This window comes from Podarcis gaigeae, assembly GCF_964106915.1.
Source record: "Podarcis gaigeae genome assembly, chromosome: 17".
Lineage (NCBI taxonomy): Eukaryota > Metazoa > Chordata > Lepidosauria > Squamata > Lacertidae > Podarcis > Podarcis gaigeae.
In genome coordinates this window covers 24,007,173-24,021,785 of record NC_139694.1, presented here as the reverse complement: position 1 = coordinate 24,021,785, position 14,613 = coordinate 24,007,173, and the positions used below count along the sequence as shown (strand labels likewise).

Genomic DNA, 14,613 nt, shown 5'->3' with positions numbered 1-14,613 from the left:
TTGGAGAGACAGGAGAAGGTAATTAGGCAGGACTGTGGAACGAGGGAGGAGCAGCCTAGTTGCAGTAGAAGCCTGAGCTCTGAGAACAAGGAGAAGGAAGGGGGGAGTTCAAGGGGGAAGACACAGACTGACCGTTTAAGCTCGGACTCAGAGGGAGGGCCACTGGAAATAGCCCATCCCATGACGCACAGGCGCGCAAGAATTCATGAGAGGCGCGAACAGGAAAGGAAGTGAAGGGGGGGAGCTTTAAATGCCATGAGTAGAATTTCCCCCAGAGGATCTATGTTACCTTACAGGACTATATGAGGGCAGGTGGTCCTTCAGGTAATCTGCTCTTGAGTTGTTTGCTGTTGTTGTTTAGTCGTTTAGTCGTGTCCGACTCTTCATGACCCCATGGACCAGAGCACGCCAGGCACTCCTGTCTTCCACTGCCTTCCGCAGTTTGGTCAAACTCATGCTGGTAGCTTCAAGAACACTATCCAACCATCTCGTCCTCTGTCATCCCCTTCTTCTTGTGCCCTCCATCTTTCCCAACATCAGGGTCTTTTCCAGGGAGTCTTCTCTTCTCATGAGGTGGCCAAAGTACTGGAGCCTCAGCTTCCCGATCTGTCCTTCCAGTGAGCACTCAGGGCTGATTTCCTTCAGAATGGATAGGTTTGATCTTCTTGCAGTCCATGGGACTCTCAAGAGTCTCCTCCAGCACTATAATTCAAAAGCATCAATTCTTCGGTGATCAGCCTTCTTTATGGTCCAGCTTTCACTTCCATACATCACTACTGGGAAAACCATAGCTTTTACTATACGGACCTTTGTTGGCAAGGTGATGTCTCTACTTTTTAAGATGCTTAGGGCTTTATAAATTAGAAACAAGACATGGCTTAACATGGCCAGGTGGCTAATCAGAGAGCAGTTCCCTCATCACAGGTGAGATATGTGCATGCCCAGGTGCTCACTCAACAATCTGGCCGTTGCATTCTGCTCCGTCAGATCCATCTCCACAATCCCTTCAACTGCCTTTTGCAAAGTTCTTCCCACATGCATGTCACACCAAACGAACCAAACCAAGCAAATAAAGTGAGCCGGCAACATAGAAGAGGGCAGAAGGGCAATAAATCAAACATGCATTATACATTGGATCTCCTCACATGCAGGGCCTCTTTCCTTTGTAATGCCTGTCAAATTAGGCCAGCTATTCATTTATTTGGCACAGCAGTCTTAAAAAAATGAAAATTTATTCTTAGGGAAGAGGAACATGTGAGGAAGGATGCTACTATACTGTGAAAATATTCTGGATACCTCTGGCTTTTTAACCAGTCCTCCCATCCTGGAATCGTGCCCAGTTCTCTCTATTTCTCTTTGCTCTCTGCAGAAAATGATGTGGCTGCAACTTTTTAATCAAGAGCTGTCCTCCTATCAGAAGGACTGCTCCTCCGGGTTCTGTCTCTACTGACCTGTCATAATCATAGGAATGAAAACAACGATATGTACCCAGCAAGCAGAGGAATAATTGGAAGCATCTAATCCATAATGTTTTCTTTTTTGGAATTATAATGGCCTGGTGAGTGACTGGGGCTTAACCCAGGTCAGCCGAGTCTCAGGTGCACACCTTGGCTTCGAAGATTCTATACATGGTGTCTGGATTCTGGAATAATGATGCTCAATAGTTTCAAGAACTTAATGACGCATTGTGATGGAAATTAGCTGTATTTGTTTGGTCAAACTTTTTGATCTGCTCCATATTTGCTGTCTAAAACTTCCTCTGGAAACAGCATGGGAAGAACAGAGGGATCATCACTGGACTTGGTAGAGCTATTTCCCTCCTTTCCCTTGAGGGATAGCTCAATTGGTAGAGCATGAGACTCTTGAAAGATTCCTGCATTGCAGGAGGTTGGACTAGATAGTCCTCATAGACCCTTCCAGCTCTACAATATATTATTCTATGATCTCCATCCAGGTCTTCCCTTATTCCAATGTCCCTTATATAGTAACACTGCCTTACAGAGGGGGGTGTCCGGCTACCCCACCCACTGCCTCTGAAAGCCCTGTAGGAAGTTGATGCAGGAGATAGAGAGAGGAGAGAGAGAGAGAGAGAGAGAGAGAGAGAGAGAGAGAGAGAGAGAGACTGTGAGTAACACCATGGGATGGGTTACTCCCCAAATGGTGATGCCAATGGGACATGGATTCTTTGGGGAAGCTAACGCCTAGACATGTGATCAGACTAACTTGACCATAGCTAATTTGGAGCAGGCATAGGCTAGGACATCAAGGACCAAGGCGAAAAAGTTTGAGCTGCATCACTTACGGACTCACTTACAGCCTAGGACCCTCATACCTATGGGACCGCCTCTCCTGGTATGTCCCACAGAGGAACTTACGATCTTCAAACAAAAACATCTTGGAGGTCCCAGGCAACAAAGAGGTTAGGCTGGCCTCAACCAGAGCCAGGGCTTTTTCGGCTGTGGCTCTGATCTGGTGGAACGCTCTGGTACAAAAGACTAGGGCCCTGCGGGATTTGACATCTTTCTGCAGGGCCTGCAAGACAGAACTGTTCCACCAGGCCTTTGGCCAGGGCACAGCTTGACTCCCTCCTTTGGCAATCTTCACAGAACTCTAGCCCAATGGCTGCCATCAATTTGATTTGAATTAATTTTAGAATGAAATGATTTTAGAATGTTCTATTATCTTATTGTTGTTAGCCTCCCTGAGCCCGGCTTCGGTTGGGGAGGGCGGGATATAAATTAAAAATTATTATTTATTATTATTATTATTAAAACTGTGTTCATGGAAGACAATCTTACTTGGCTATGAGTGATCGCCAAAGAAGAAGAAGCACCAGATACAAATCATAAACTGAACATAAGCTTTAAGCCACTCCCGTCCTAATGAGGGGGTGGGGTTGCGGGCTCACGGCCCCTACTACAATCTCGCGGGGCTTGCGTCAGCCCCGCGGGACTCAGGGATTCCCCCAGCTCATGAATATTCATCACCCACAGCGCCAGCCAATCGGATGGTGCTGTGGGCGGGCTTGCCAGGTGCACTTAAGGTCAGGGCAGCCCTGACTCGCCCCCTTTTCTCTCCTAGCAAACGTCACAACTTCGGGTTTTGGCGGTTAGGCATTGGCAGGGGTATTGTTATGCAAATGATGTTGGGGGGGAGGAATGCCATCACCTCCCCCAAATCTGGATGGGTAGTTCGTTAAAGGACTCCGGGGGGCGTCGCCTCGTCCAAAACCTACGGAGGCTAGGGCCTAAAATACGCCCCCAAGCGGTAACTCCTTGGGGAGCGCCTAGGGATGTGCATCTCGGGGGCTCCCCCTGTTGGTGCTTAACCCTTCCCGGTTAGACCAGATAGTCTGTTAGGGCCAATGCCTAAAGCCAATACCGCTCTTACCTGTAATCAATAAAGTTGTGGCCATTTTCGCCCATTAACCTAAATTCTGGTGTCCAGTGTCTTTATTTACTCCTTTTGTGGGAGGGGGCGGGTATCGCCACGCAACTACATTTGCAGCCCCAACCATAATTGTATGCCTTTCCGACTGATGAATTTCGGTACGAGGACCTTTTAGAACATTTGTGTAAATCAGGGTATGGGAAACTGTGGTCCTCCTACAGTAGCTGTCCTTGCCCCTGTCCTCCTTTGCCACTGATGATGCTGTCTAGGGTTGATAGGAGTTGAAGTCCAACATTTCTGGAGGTCCACAGGTGCATCACCTCTGGCGAAAATGTCCGAACTTTATGAACGCTACAGCTGCTTGGTGAATCTGGAAAAAGCTGCATTAGCTTGCATTCAGATTAAACAAACAGAATTGCCTTGCCTCCTTTGTCCTTTACACTTTTTTATTTTAAAGCAGTAATCCATATTATGTCTGGATGCAAGCAAAGCCTTTCAGAATAGATTTGCCTTCTCTTCCCCTTTGTTTGCCAGATACCACACACAGGCTCGCTCATTCACACCCCATAGCCGCAAGTAGTGTTTCTGTCTGCCATAAATTTATGTAATTACATTGAAATGTCTTATCAATAATTCAATTATTCCATTAGTTTTACATTAAGAAATAAATAGAGTTAATACATGTATAATTTATCTGCCTATAAACTAAATAGTTTAAAATGCATTTTTTTTCCTGGGCCTAAAGTGGTAATAGCTTATAAAATGAGAAAACTGTAATAAATCTAATCACCTGTACCCTAAAACATCCCATAAGGTAGAGTATATTGAAGATGAACTGTTATGCAGTCCACAAGAATAAGATAACTCTGATAAAATGCCTCTATTCACTGGTAAAGTCTGGGCTTGGGCCTGGTTAATTAAAACACAACTTGTAATTATTTGATATGATGAAACACAGAGATAGCACACCCTTCAAACTTTGCTCTTGATACCTATTGGCTATTCTTTTTTTTTTTTCTTTTAAAGAAATATATTTATAATTTTCATTATTACCATTTCCAAAATCACATTCACATTCAAATATACATCTCCACCATTAATATCTTTCTTTTAATGAAAACATTCAACAACTTCCTTCTTCCAAGGTTTCTTTAATTTTCCCACCATCCCTGCATATTCTGATATATCCATTTAGATCACTTTCTCCCCTTATTCTTCCTTTAATATATATTATACTGTTGAATTTACCTTAATGCTTCCAGTGTTTTCACTTGTTTATAATTATTTTTCAGATACTCCACAAAGCTTTTCCACTCCTCTTTATAGAGAGCAGATCTTCTTACTCTCTTATTTTACTTGTTAGACCTGCCAACTCTGCATATTCTATCATTTTAAATAGCCAACGCTCCTTTTAAAGGACCTCACTCACCCGCCATTTTATAGCTAACAAGATCTGAACTGCTGTAGTGGCATACATAAATAATTTTTCCTGACTCCTGGGTACTTCCCTCTGTACCATTCCCAGAAGAAATGCCTCTGGTTTGGGGGAAAAATGTGTTTGTTTGTTTGTTTTAAAAAAAGACACCCCCCATCTCTTTATATATCATTTCCCAGTACACCATCATGTTAGAGTTATCTTGGAAGAGTGATGGGTTGTTAAACTACTCAGAGAATTGTAGCTCTTTAGGGTGAATCTTCTTCTTCTTTGCCGGTCACTCATAACCGAGTAAGATTGTCTTCCATAACCACGTAAGTGACTGTGGAGGCTGATTATGGATCCACACATCCTTCCACAGTGGGGACATAGGTTTCCGAGCAGAAGTTGATCATGGTGAGGGTTTCCCAAGTGTGCCATCCTCTTAGCACGTTTCTCCCTTGCGTCCTGAGTTCGAGTGTCTTCAAAGCCCATGACACCTTTGGTAAAGGCTGTTCTCCAACTGGAGCTCTCGCAGGCCAGTGTTTCCCAGTTGTTTGTGTTTATACTAAAAAAAATTAGATTTGCCTTGAGAGAGTCTTTAAACCTCTTTTGTTGACCACCAGCATGATGCTTTCCATTTTAAAGTTGGGAATAGAGTATCCGCACAACATGACCAGTCCAACGAAGTTGATTAGGGTTTGTATCTGATGCAAAGGGAGTTAGCGCATCTGAAGAATATGATGCTGTCTTAAACCCACAACTATGGGAAGCATCCAAAACTGTTCTAACAGATTGCTGTGGCACTGTGAGCATTTATGCTTTTCCTGATGGGGAAAAATATCCCTTCTCCTCCCTTTGGGTGCTGTTATGGGGGTTCCTCTGAATTCCCTAAGCCAATTGGTGGGGGGGGGGCATTTAGAAGGAGGAGAGAGGGTAACAGATAACCACTGTGTGCAGTTGAAAGCAAACGCTTAACACTCAACTCCTAACAGCCCAAACTCCATAACCTCCACCGACCATTTCTGCATTCGTCAGCAGCATTACTTATTCATCGTCTCAGCATTAAAGTATTTGTATTGCAATGCAAAGTTGTTGCCTGGATTAAAAAAAATAAATAAAAATTAGCTCCTTGTATATTCATACATTTCAGCTTGGCCGGAAACTTCTGTCAGACTATAAAACATTTGAGTCACTCTTTTCACAATAAAGTTGAGTCATACAGCACTCTTTCTGCCAAGTTTCTTGCAATAAGGTAGTTATTTGAAGCAGAAAGTCACAGGGGAAGAGTAGAAGGGATCCACACAATCACAATAATTTCCAAAAAATTATTGTAACCATTCTAACCTGAAGGCTTGGCTGTTTGAGACCTCTGTCACGGGCCAGGGGACAATGAAGCATAAGAAACTCTGTTATTGGCAAACTATCATGAGAACTCACTTCATACCCTCCAACATTTCTCTGAAAATAGGGGCATCCTAGATTATTATTATTATTATTATTATTATTATTATTATTATTATTATTATTTTATTTCCCAGCCACTCTGGGTGGCTTACAGTACATATTACAGTACCTATTAAAACACTGTACGTGAAACATTAAAAACTTCCCAATATAGGACTGCCTTGAGATGTCTTCTAAAAGTTATGCAGTTCTTTATCTCCTTGGCATCTGAAGGGAGGGCGTTCCACAGGGTGGGTGCCACTACCAAGAAGGCCCTCTGTCTGGTTCCCTGTAGCTACCCTTCTTGAAGTAAAGGAACCATCAGAAGGCCCTCAGAGGAGGACGTCAGTGTCCTGGCTGAGCAATGGGGATGGAGACGCTCCTTCCACATCTCCACTCCCACATATTAAAATATATTAAGACTACCTATACGTAGTTGCTTTGAAAAAATAGAAGCAGCAGCCATTAATGTCACTTTGAGCACCCTCTGGCAGAAAATGTGAGTCAGGATTCCGGAGATACAAAGAGGACCTGTTTTGTGTAAATGGTCCTTATGGTCCTCCTCCTCCTCCTCCACCACCACCTTCTTCTTCTTCCTCCTCTTCCTCTTCCTCTTCCTCTTCTTCTTAACCTAAGAACCATAAAAAGAAGCCATTCTTCAAATAAGGTAGTTTTCTTAGTCATAGAAACCTGTGTTCTCAAAATGCTCTGTGTGTGTGAGAGAGAGAGAGAGAGAAAGGGAGAGAGAGAGAGAGAGAGAAGATTCAAGCTCAGCGCATCCACTTCACTTCCCTTTCCTGCTGCAACTGTTGGAAAACTAAGACTAAAGAACACTTCCCCTCCTGACTGAGAACAGCTTGGAGTCTTACTGCCTCCCTGCTGTGCTCGGCAAAATCGCTATGATTCTTTGACAGTTGGAGCTTAACCGCCCCAGCCCCCTGCTTGCCGTGCTCGTGGGGGAGCTGAGAAAAAGAGACAGTGCTCCCATTGCTCAGAAAGAAGTGATTTCTTGCATGTGTGCTCCCTTTAAAAAAAAATGAGAGAGAAACCTTCTGAGAGAAGCAAGCGTAAGCAATTCCCTCTCAGCTAAGGTAATTGTTTCAAGTTTGGAAGTTGGCAAACGTTTCTCTCAGTTTCCTCGAGAACTCCGATGTCTGCTGTGCCATTTAGAACTCAAGGAGAACAATTAATGCTACCCTGGTTCCAAACATTTAAAGATTTGAGCACATTAAAATGCACTCACCATTTAAAGATTTGAGCACATTAAAATGCACTCACACCTGTATGCTTCTGCTGCAGCTGTGAAATTTTTCCATTTTCTCAGATGGATTTTGTGAGGATGAAGAGGCGAGTATTTTCTCCCGGTACTTTTCTCCCAGAAACTTTGCATATATGTGCTTCTAAATAAATGTCTGAGCAATTCCTTACAGCCATGAAGGTGGCTGGCTCTCTATTTAATTTTAAAATGCTGGCATTTCCAGGATGCTAATTTGGTGCCCAGTGCCAGATTAAGTCCAGTCAAAGGGGTTAAGTCCAGTCAAAGGCGACTATGGGGGTGTTGTGCTCAGCTCGCTTTTCAGGCCGAGGGAGCCAGCATCTGTCCACAGACAGCTTTCCGGGTCCTGAGGCCAGCAGGACTAAAGTGCTTCTGGCACAATGAAACACCGCAACAGAAACCAGAGCACATGGAAATGCTGTTTACCTTTCCAATGCAGGGATACCTATTTATCTACTTTTACTAGCATGCTTTCGAACTGCTAGGTTGGCAGGAGCTGGGACGGAGCAACGGGAGCTCACTCCATCGCGGGGATGCGAACCGCCAACCTTCTGTTTGACAAGCCCAAGATGCTCAGAATCCCTCTTTGTACACATATGGCTACCTGTTACTCTATTTCATGTAATGGACTCTGGTCCATGAGAGCTTATGCCACAACATACAACAGGAATATATCATGGTTCTCTGGCAATGAATGTGGGGAGCCTTTGACACCCTAGATGTTGTGGAACTGCAAGTCTCATCAGCCTCAGCAAGCATGGCTAACGGTCAGAGGTTGCTACATACCTTCCAATATCTGTCAGATGAAAATAGGGACATTTCTCACTCCCCACAACTGACCCTCCTCGACACCCCCCCCATTTTTGTCACACCCACCCACTGCAGAGCATTTCCTATCAGAGGAAGAGTTGGTGTCACAACCACTGTACCAGCAGGACGCAGCACCCAGACCCTCCACCGTCCTGAGAAAGCCTCTTAATTCTGATTTTATTTTATTTTATACTTTGATAGATTGACAAAAGCAAAACACGCACTAATAAATACATTTTTGAAAGGGGCAAGATTAGATGTGGGTGCACAAAGCATTTTTTGTTTTTGTTTTTTTTAATCAAAACTCCTTGCGCTCTGCTTCTTCCTGACCAGAGTGGCTCCTTCTGGATGCGAGGGCGATCTGGCTGCGACATCTGTCACCCCATTGATCACCAGGGTTGATTTGGCTGATCTGGCTGGCTAGGCGAGTGTCCCCTTCCTCCCTCACCGCTCCATGTGCGTCCCTCCCGAAGCTGTGCCCTCGGTGGATGAGAACAACCATCCCAGATTGTAGGATAACATTGGGGCTCCTTCCAGTTCTGTGATTCCGTGACACATGAACCAAAAAACTACAAGTTCCGTAACATGGAAGGTGGCAGCAAGGTTTTGATGTGCAAGTGAACATTGCTTGTGAAACTTCCTTGGCATTTGGGATTGAGTCTGTTCCCTGAATGTCATTTTAAAGGAAGCATTCGGTGCTTAATAACTACACTTAATTTCTATGCTGGAGGAGAAAGTAGGGGAGGATCCATTTATAAAACATGCATTATTTACCCAAGTGACTGAAAACAACTCCTGAGGAGCTGTTTCAGTGTTTAATATATTTATTATTCAGGGAGTTTGTTTTTTGGTATTATATATTCATGTAACCTTTAATGCAGATTGGGAGCAAAGATATGTGGTGGTTGCTAAGGGTATCCATCAGCAAGATTTGCTATCATTCTAGAACAGTGGTTCTCAAACTTTTCCCCCCTCTGGACCGCATTTTCAGAATAAAACTCTGCTCGCACCACATCAAATTTGTTATTGATAAGGAATATATTGGGAAACGAAAGGAGACAACTCATAACGGTGCTTGATTTATAAGATGGAACACAACTACTGTATGATGTGAACATGGAACATCCAGAAAGTAAAAAAAAAAAATTAAAAAAAAATGCATCTATGTACGAACATGAATCATTCCCAACATATAATATTGATTGCCCTTGAATCTTCCTGCCACATTTGCCATTCTCTCCTGCCACACCAGTGCAGGCGTCACACCCTTTGAAAGACACTATTCTAGAACTGCCTCTCTCACACATTCATGGCTGACTAAGGCAAGCATTCCCTGGCATGGTACAGTCCTCTTATGAATAGTGTACTACCCCAGAATTTACGCTGGTGTGTGGATTAATATGAAAGTATTCTCCATGTGAAAAATATACATGGCAGCAAGCTTACATAGCAGTGATGATCTATCATCAGGAATGCAAACTTTCCAGACGGGACATCATATTGATGGAAGGCACCGTCAAATAGCAATCCACAATATCTCTCTCTCTCTCACACACACACACACACAGAGAGAGAGAGAGAGAGAGAGAAGAGAGAGAACACTTGGTATAGTCAGCTGAGAGGACTGGAACATGTTTGAGAGAATCTATTTGATTCATATTTCACACACATGACTACAATGCTATATACCACATGTGGGGAACCTTTGGCCTTCCAGACGTTGCTGAACTACAACTCCCATCATCCCTAGCCATTGGTCATTTTGCAGGGGCTGATGGAAGTTGTAGTTCAGCAACATTTTGCAGGCCAAAAGGTTCTCCAAGCCCTTGGCAGGAACAGCAAATGCCATCTAGTCCAAACCCCTGCCTATGCTAGAAGGTTGGATTCCAGGTGGAAAAATCGAAACTAGAGACAGAATTGTTAGAACCAAAAAGTAAACTACTTTCGAGAATGTATAACCTGCTGCTTAAATGGAATACTCAGGATGAGACAGTCAAATCCGCCATGATAAAGTGGGCGCAGGATTTGGGGCATAACATTATGTTTGAAGACTGGGAAAGGTTATGGAACACCGGAATGAAATTTACGGCATGTAGTGCCTTGAAGGAAAACATTATGAAAATGATATACCGGTGGTACATGACCCCAGTCAAGCTTGCTAAGATATATCACCTGTCTGATAATAAATGCTGGAAATGTAAAGAGGCGGAAGGGACATTTTTTCACCTCTGGTGGACCTGCCCGAAAGTGAAGGCCTTTTGGGAAATGATTCATAATGAACTAAAAAAGGTACTTAGATTTACCTTACCTAAGAAACCAGAGGCCTTCCTCCTGGGCATGGTGGACCAGAGAGTGCTTAAGAAGGACAGAACCTTTTTTATGTATGCTACTACAGCAGCAAGGATCCTGATTGCAAAACATTGGAAGACACAAGATTTACCCACACTGGAGGAATGGCACACGCAGTTGATGGACTACATGGAACTGGCCGAAATGACTGGCAGAATCCGAGACTTGGGAGAAGAAACAATTGAGGAGGACTGGAAAAAAATTAAAGACTATTTGGAAAAATATTATAAGTTGTATGAATGTTAAAAAACGCACCTTTTAGGAAATTCTAGCTTCAGTAATGTTAAATTAAAGAAATGGAAATTAAGGTACAAGAAGTCAGAGATAGAATAATGAAACAACTTTATTGTGTTAAAATGAAAACGTACATGATTTGGGTCATAATATATTTGAAATTGGGTAACATGATAAAATTGAAAATACAATAAGTATTGAAACAAGTTAACAAATTGCAGACGTTATGCATCACAGAGAACGCAGGGTTGGGAGGACGTGGGGAAGTCCAACAGATTTGGAAAAAAGAGTAAGAAAAATTTGTAACTTTCCTTTTCTACTTCTATAATATGCTTTTTATTCTTTTTTCTGTATTTCATAAAACTAATAAAAAATATTATATAAAAAAAAAAAAAAACCCCTGCCTATGCTACAACACCCACAATAGGTTTTCAAAACTTGTCTAGAGCAGAACCTTGATGGATTTTTCTAGGAAGAGAGTTCAACCATCGCAGCACTACCACCAAGAAAGCCCTGATCCTGCCAAACTTGTCCTAACCAATGACAGGCCAGAGATCAAGTTCTCTGGTGCCAATCTTAAAGTTTGAGTAAGTTCTTAGCAGAAAGTGTTTGATAAAATATTATTCAGTTTTGCTAGGCAGGAGAGTTGATTAGGAGGTCTTGTACAACAAACCCACTTTCCCCCCAAATCAGGGGTTTTTCTGAGGTGTGTGTGTGTTATTTCGCAGTAAGGAAAGTAACTGGAAAATGCACTAGAATGCTGTGTGATAACACTTGCTTTAAAACATTGTCATCTAACCTCCCTGCAAACGAATCACAATGAATACTGAATAAAGAAGTCAGCTGGAAATGCCCCTAGTCTTCCAAATAAACACGTCTCCAAGCAGTATAAACCATAGTGTGGACAGGCGGAGTCCCCCAAACCCTGGGCGGCCCCCATGTGGAATAATGACTCAAGACAATGTGCTATGGGATTAAAATTGGCCATAACTTTGTTATGTTTCAGATGTGGGTAGACCTTGGCTCAGGCACTGGGCGTTTATCCCTCCCAGTCCCCCACCGGGGATCTGGGGAACATCAGGTTTATCCAGTGGGGGGGCTGGTTCTGGAGAACATATGTTCAAGCAGAGAGAGCCCACCCCCGTTATGCCACCAGCGCAGGGGAGAGCAATGACAACCTCTATGCCTCCCCTCAAAACTACCCCTTTAACGGGGAACCCTGGTATCACTGCTGCAAAGAGGAGGGGGTCACCAGTGCACACCCCACCCCCAATTTAGGGAAGATAGACTAAAGGATTCTACCCAAGACCTGATACCGCCAAAGTTGTGACCTTTTGCTACGGGGAAACCCACCGCTTGCCACTGAATTGGAACAAACTGCAATCTGCAGAAAACCCGAGTGCCTTTTGTTCCAATTCAGTGGCAAACAGTGAGTTTTCCCAGGGAAAGCTGTGGGTCGACAAACGCTCAGGCCTGTGCCTGGAAAATGCAAAAGGAGCCCTAAGTGTGAGCTGATCTGGAAACTAGTGGGTTAAACCACAGAGCCTAGGACTTGCCGATCAGAAGGTCAGCGGTTCAAATCCCCGCGACGGGGAGAGCTCCCATTGCTCGGTCCCTGCTCCTGCCAACCTAGCAGTTTGAAAGCACGTCAAAGTGCAAGTAGATAAATAGGTACCACTCCGGTGGGAAGATAAACGGCGTTTCCGTGCACTGCTCTGGTTCGCCAGAAGCGGCTTAGTCATGCTGGCCGCATGATCTGGAAGCTGTACGCAGGCTCCCTCGGCCAATAAAGCAAGATGAGCGCTGCAACCCCAGAGCTGGCCACGACTGGACCTAATGGTCCCTTTACCTTTACCTGAGTCTTTAAGTATGAAAAACAAAAGTAGGGTAAGTTTGATACTTTCTGGAGCTGGAAGGTCCTGTGGCAAGCACTAGGCAACCACACACACAAACAATGCCTAATAAATGCATCCAGGCTTTTCTCCTGAATCTTTAAAATTTAAGCCCTGCTAGCGCCGGCGCTTTGCAATGTCAAGGGAAGCAGCAGCTGCTGAGCTGAACAGAAGGACCATCCATTTTACTGTTGCTTTGTTTTGAAAAATGCTAGAGCGAGTCGGGGAATAGAACCAGCTTAAATGTCAGCACTTGGAAGTGGGGTAAACAGCAAGCAGCTATCAGTAATCCATCTCCTTTGTTTTTAAAGTAATGTTTTACTCCTGACAGGCAATTTAATTGCTAGTAGGAGTAACCACTAGACCTGAAGAGATGAAAACTCTGGGACCAATTTTTTTTTTTTTTTTTTTTGAGCCGGCAGTTTTTCTTCATATTTTCAAAGCAAATATGGCTTGAGATGCCATTAGCTAGAACTGGAACCGCGTTCTCCTAAGGAGTTTGAGATTTCCAATTAATTCTTTTCAGGGTCAAATTGTGACCCTACACTTTAGGATCGGGGGGGGGGGGGAAACAAGAGTTGTCTCTTAGCCATTTTAGCACAGGATCTATTTGTGGTTGCAGTTAGGAGGCAAATGTTCAGAGCTGTTGTTGTTTTTTAAGTAGAAAAGACATAGGACCTTGCTCTATACTGAGTCTGGTCACTGGTCTATGAGGCTTAGTATTATCTACACTGATTGGCAGTGATTCTTGAGCCTTTTAGACACCTGTGCATATGTGAAGTTGTTGCTGTTGTTGTTGTTACCTCAATATGTATTGCTTTACAATTATTTTTGTAGGCTGTGCTGCAGAAAGAGAGAGAGAGAGAGAGAGAGAGAGAGAGAGAGAGAATAGAAAGCTACAACTGCATCAGATTTCCCCCCTAAAAACCAAACTACCATCTGGTTAGCACAAAAATGAATCATGTGGTTTATATGCCTCTTTTCCCCCTTGCCAGATCTCCTTAAATGCACTGGCAAGAGTCAAGCATGGATGCAGAGGAAACAGCCTGTCAGGTTTGTCAGGCTTGAAGAGATATTTTCAAAATGATTATTATTATTTTCATGTGGCTCTATTTAGCAAGGTCAAACTCTTCTTGGATTTATTTTTATTTATTTATTATTTGGGGGGGGGGGGTTGGATGCAAAATCCTCCAGCATTTTCTTTTAAAAAAATGTTTACCTTTCCTTTATTTTGTCTTTGCGCAGAAAGAAAGAAAAAAATCTCATTACATTTTTAAAAGGCAGAACATGATTTTTCCAAGTTAAGGACTAAGCAGGGAGGATGTTCTCTTACCATCTGTGAAGGTCACGAGTTTCCAGAAATCTGATTGCAACAATAATGCAGCCATCGTCCTTCAGGGCTGTAAGGCTCACTAGGTACATCAAAACACCACCTACAGTGATGGTTTGCTAGATGGCAAAATGACTTGAACCAGAATTTTAGCCATGAATGGCTCCTCTTCTGGAGGAAAGGGAATGTTATTCTGTTCTCAAACCAGACATATACGCCCTACACCTTCCCTGAACATGCCCTGCTTCTTAAACATGATTGTATCGTGTATCAAATGAGGGAGCAGAAATAGAACAGTTGAGGGTGATGTGCTTGATCATCCTTTCTTCCCTTCAGGTGGACCTAAATAATGTTCTCTCCCCCTGTAGATCCATAGACCTGTAGATCTATAACTTATCTCATGTCCTGAAGCCATTGTGCTATACTTTCCCCTTCATCCTACCCAGGGCAGGTAGTGATGGGGCTGATATCT

The 14,613-nt window shown here is 43.4% G+C and overlaps 1 long non-coding RNA gene across 1 annotated transcript; it reads right to left on the bottom strand.

The window, feature by feature from the left end:
* Positions 1-251: 251 nt before the first annotated feature.
* Positions 252-4,931, bottom strand: LOC310835305. Its single transcript, XR_014559531.1, has 4 exons — positions 3,559-4,931; positions 1,297-1,451; positions 834-1,214; positions 252-332 (listed from the first exon to the last, which is right to left on the bottom strand). It is a non-coding gene; the product is annotated as an uncharacterized lncRNA (long non-coding RNA).
* Between the last annotated feature and the right edge of the window lie 9,682 nt (positions 4,932-14,613).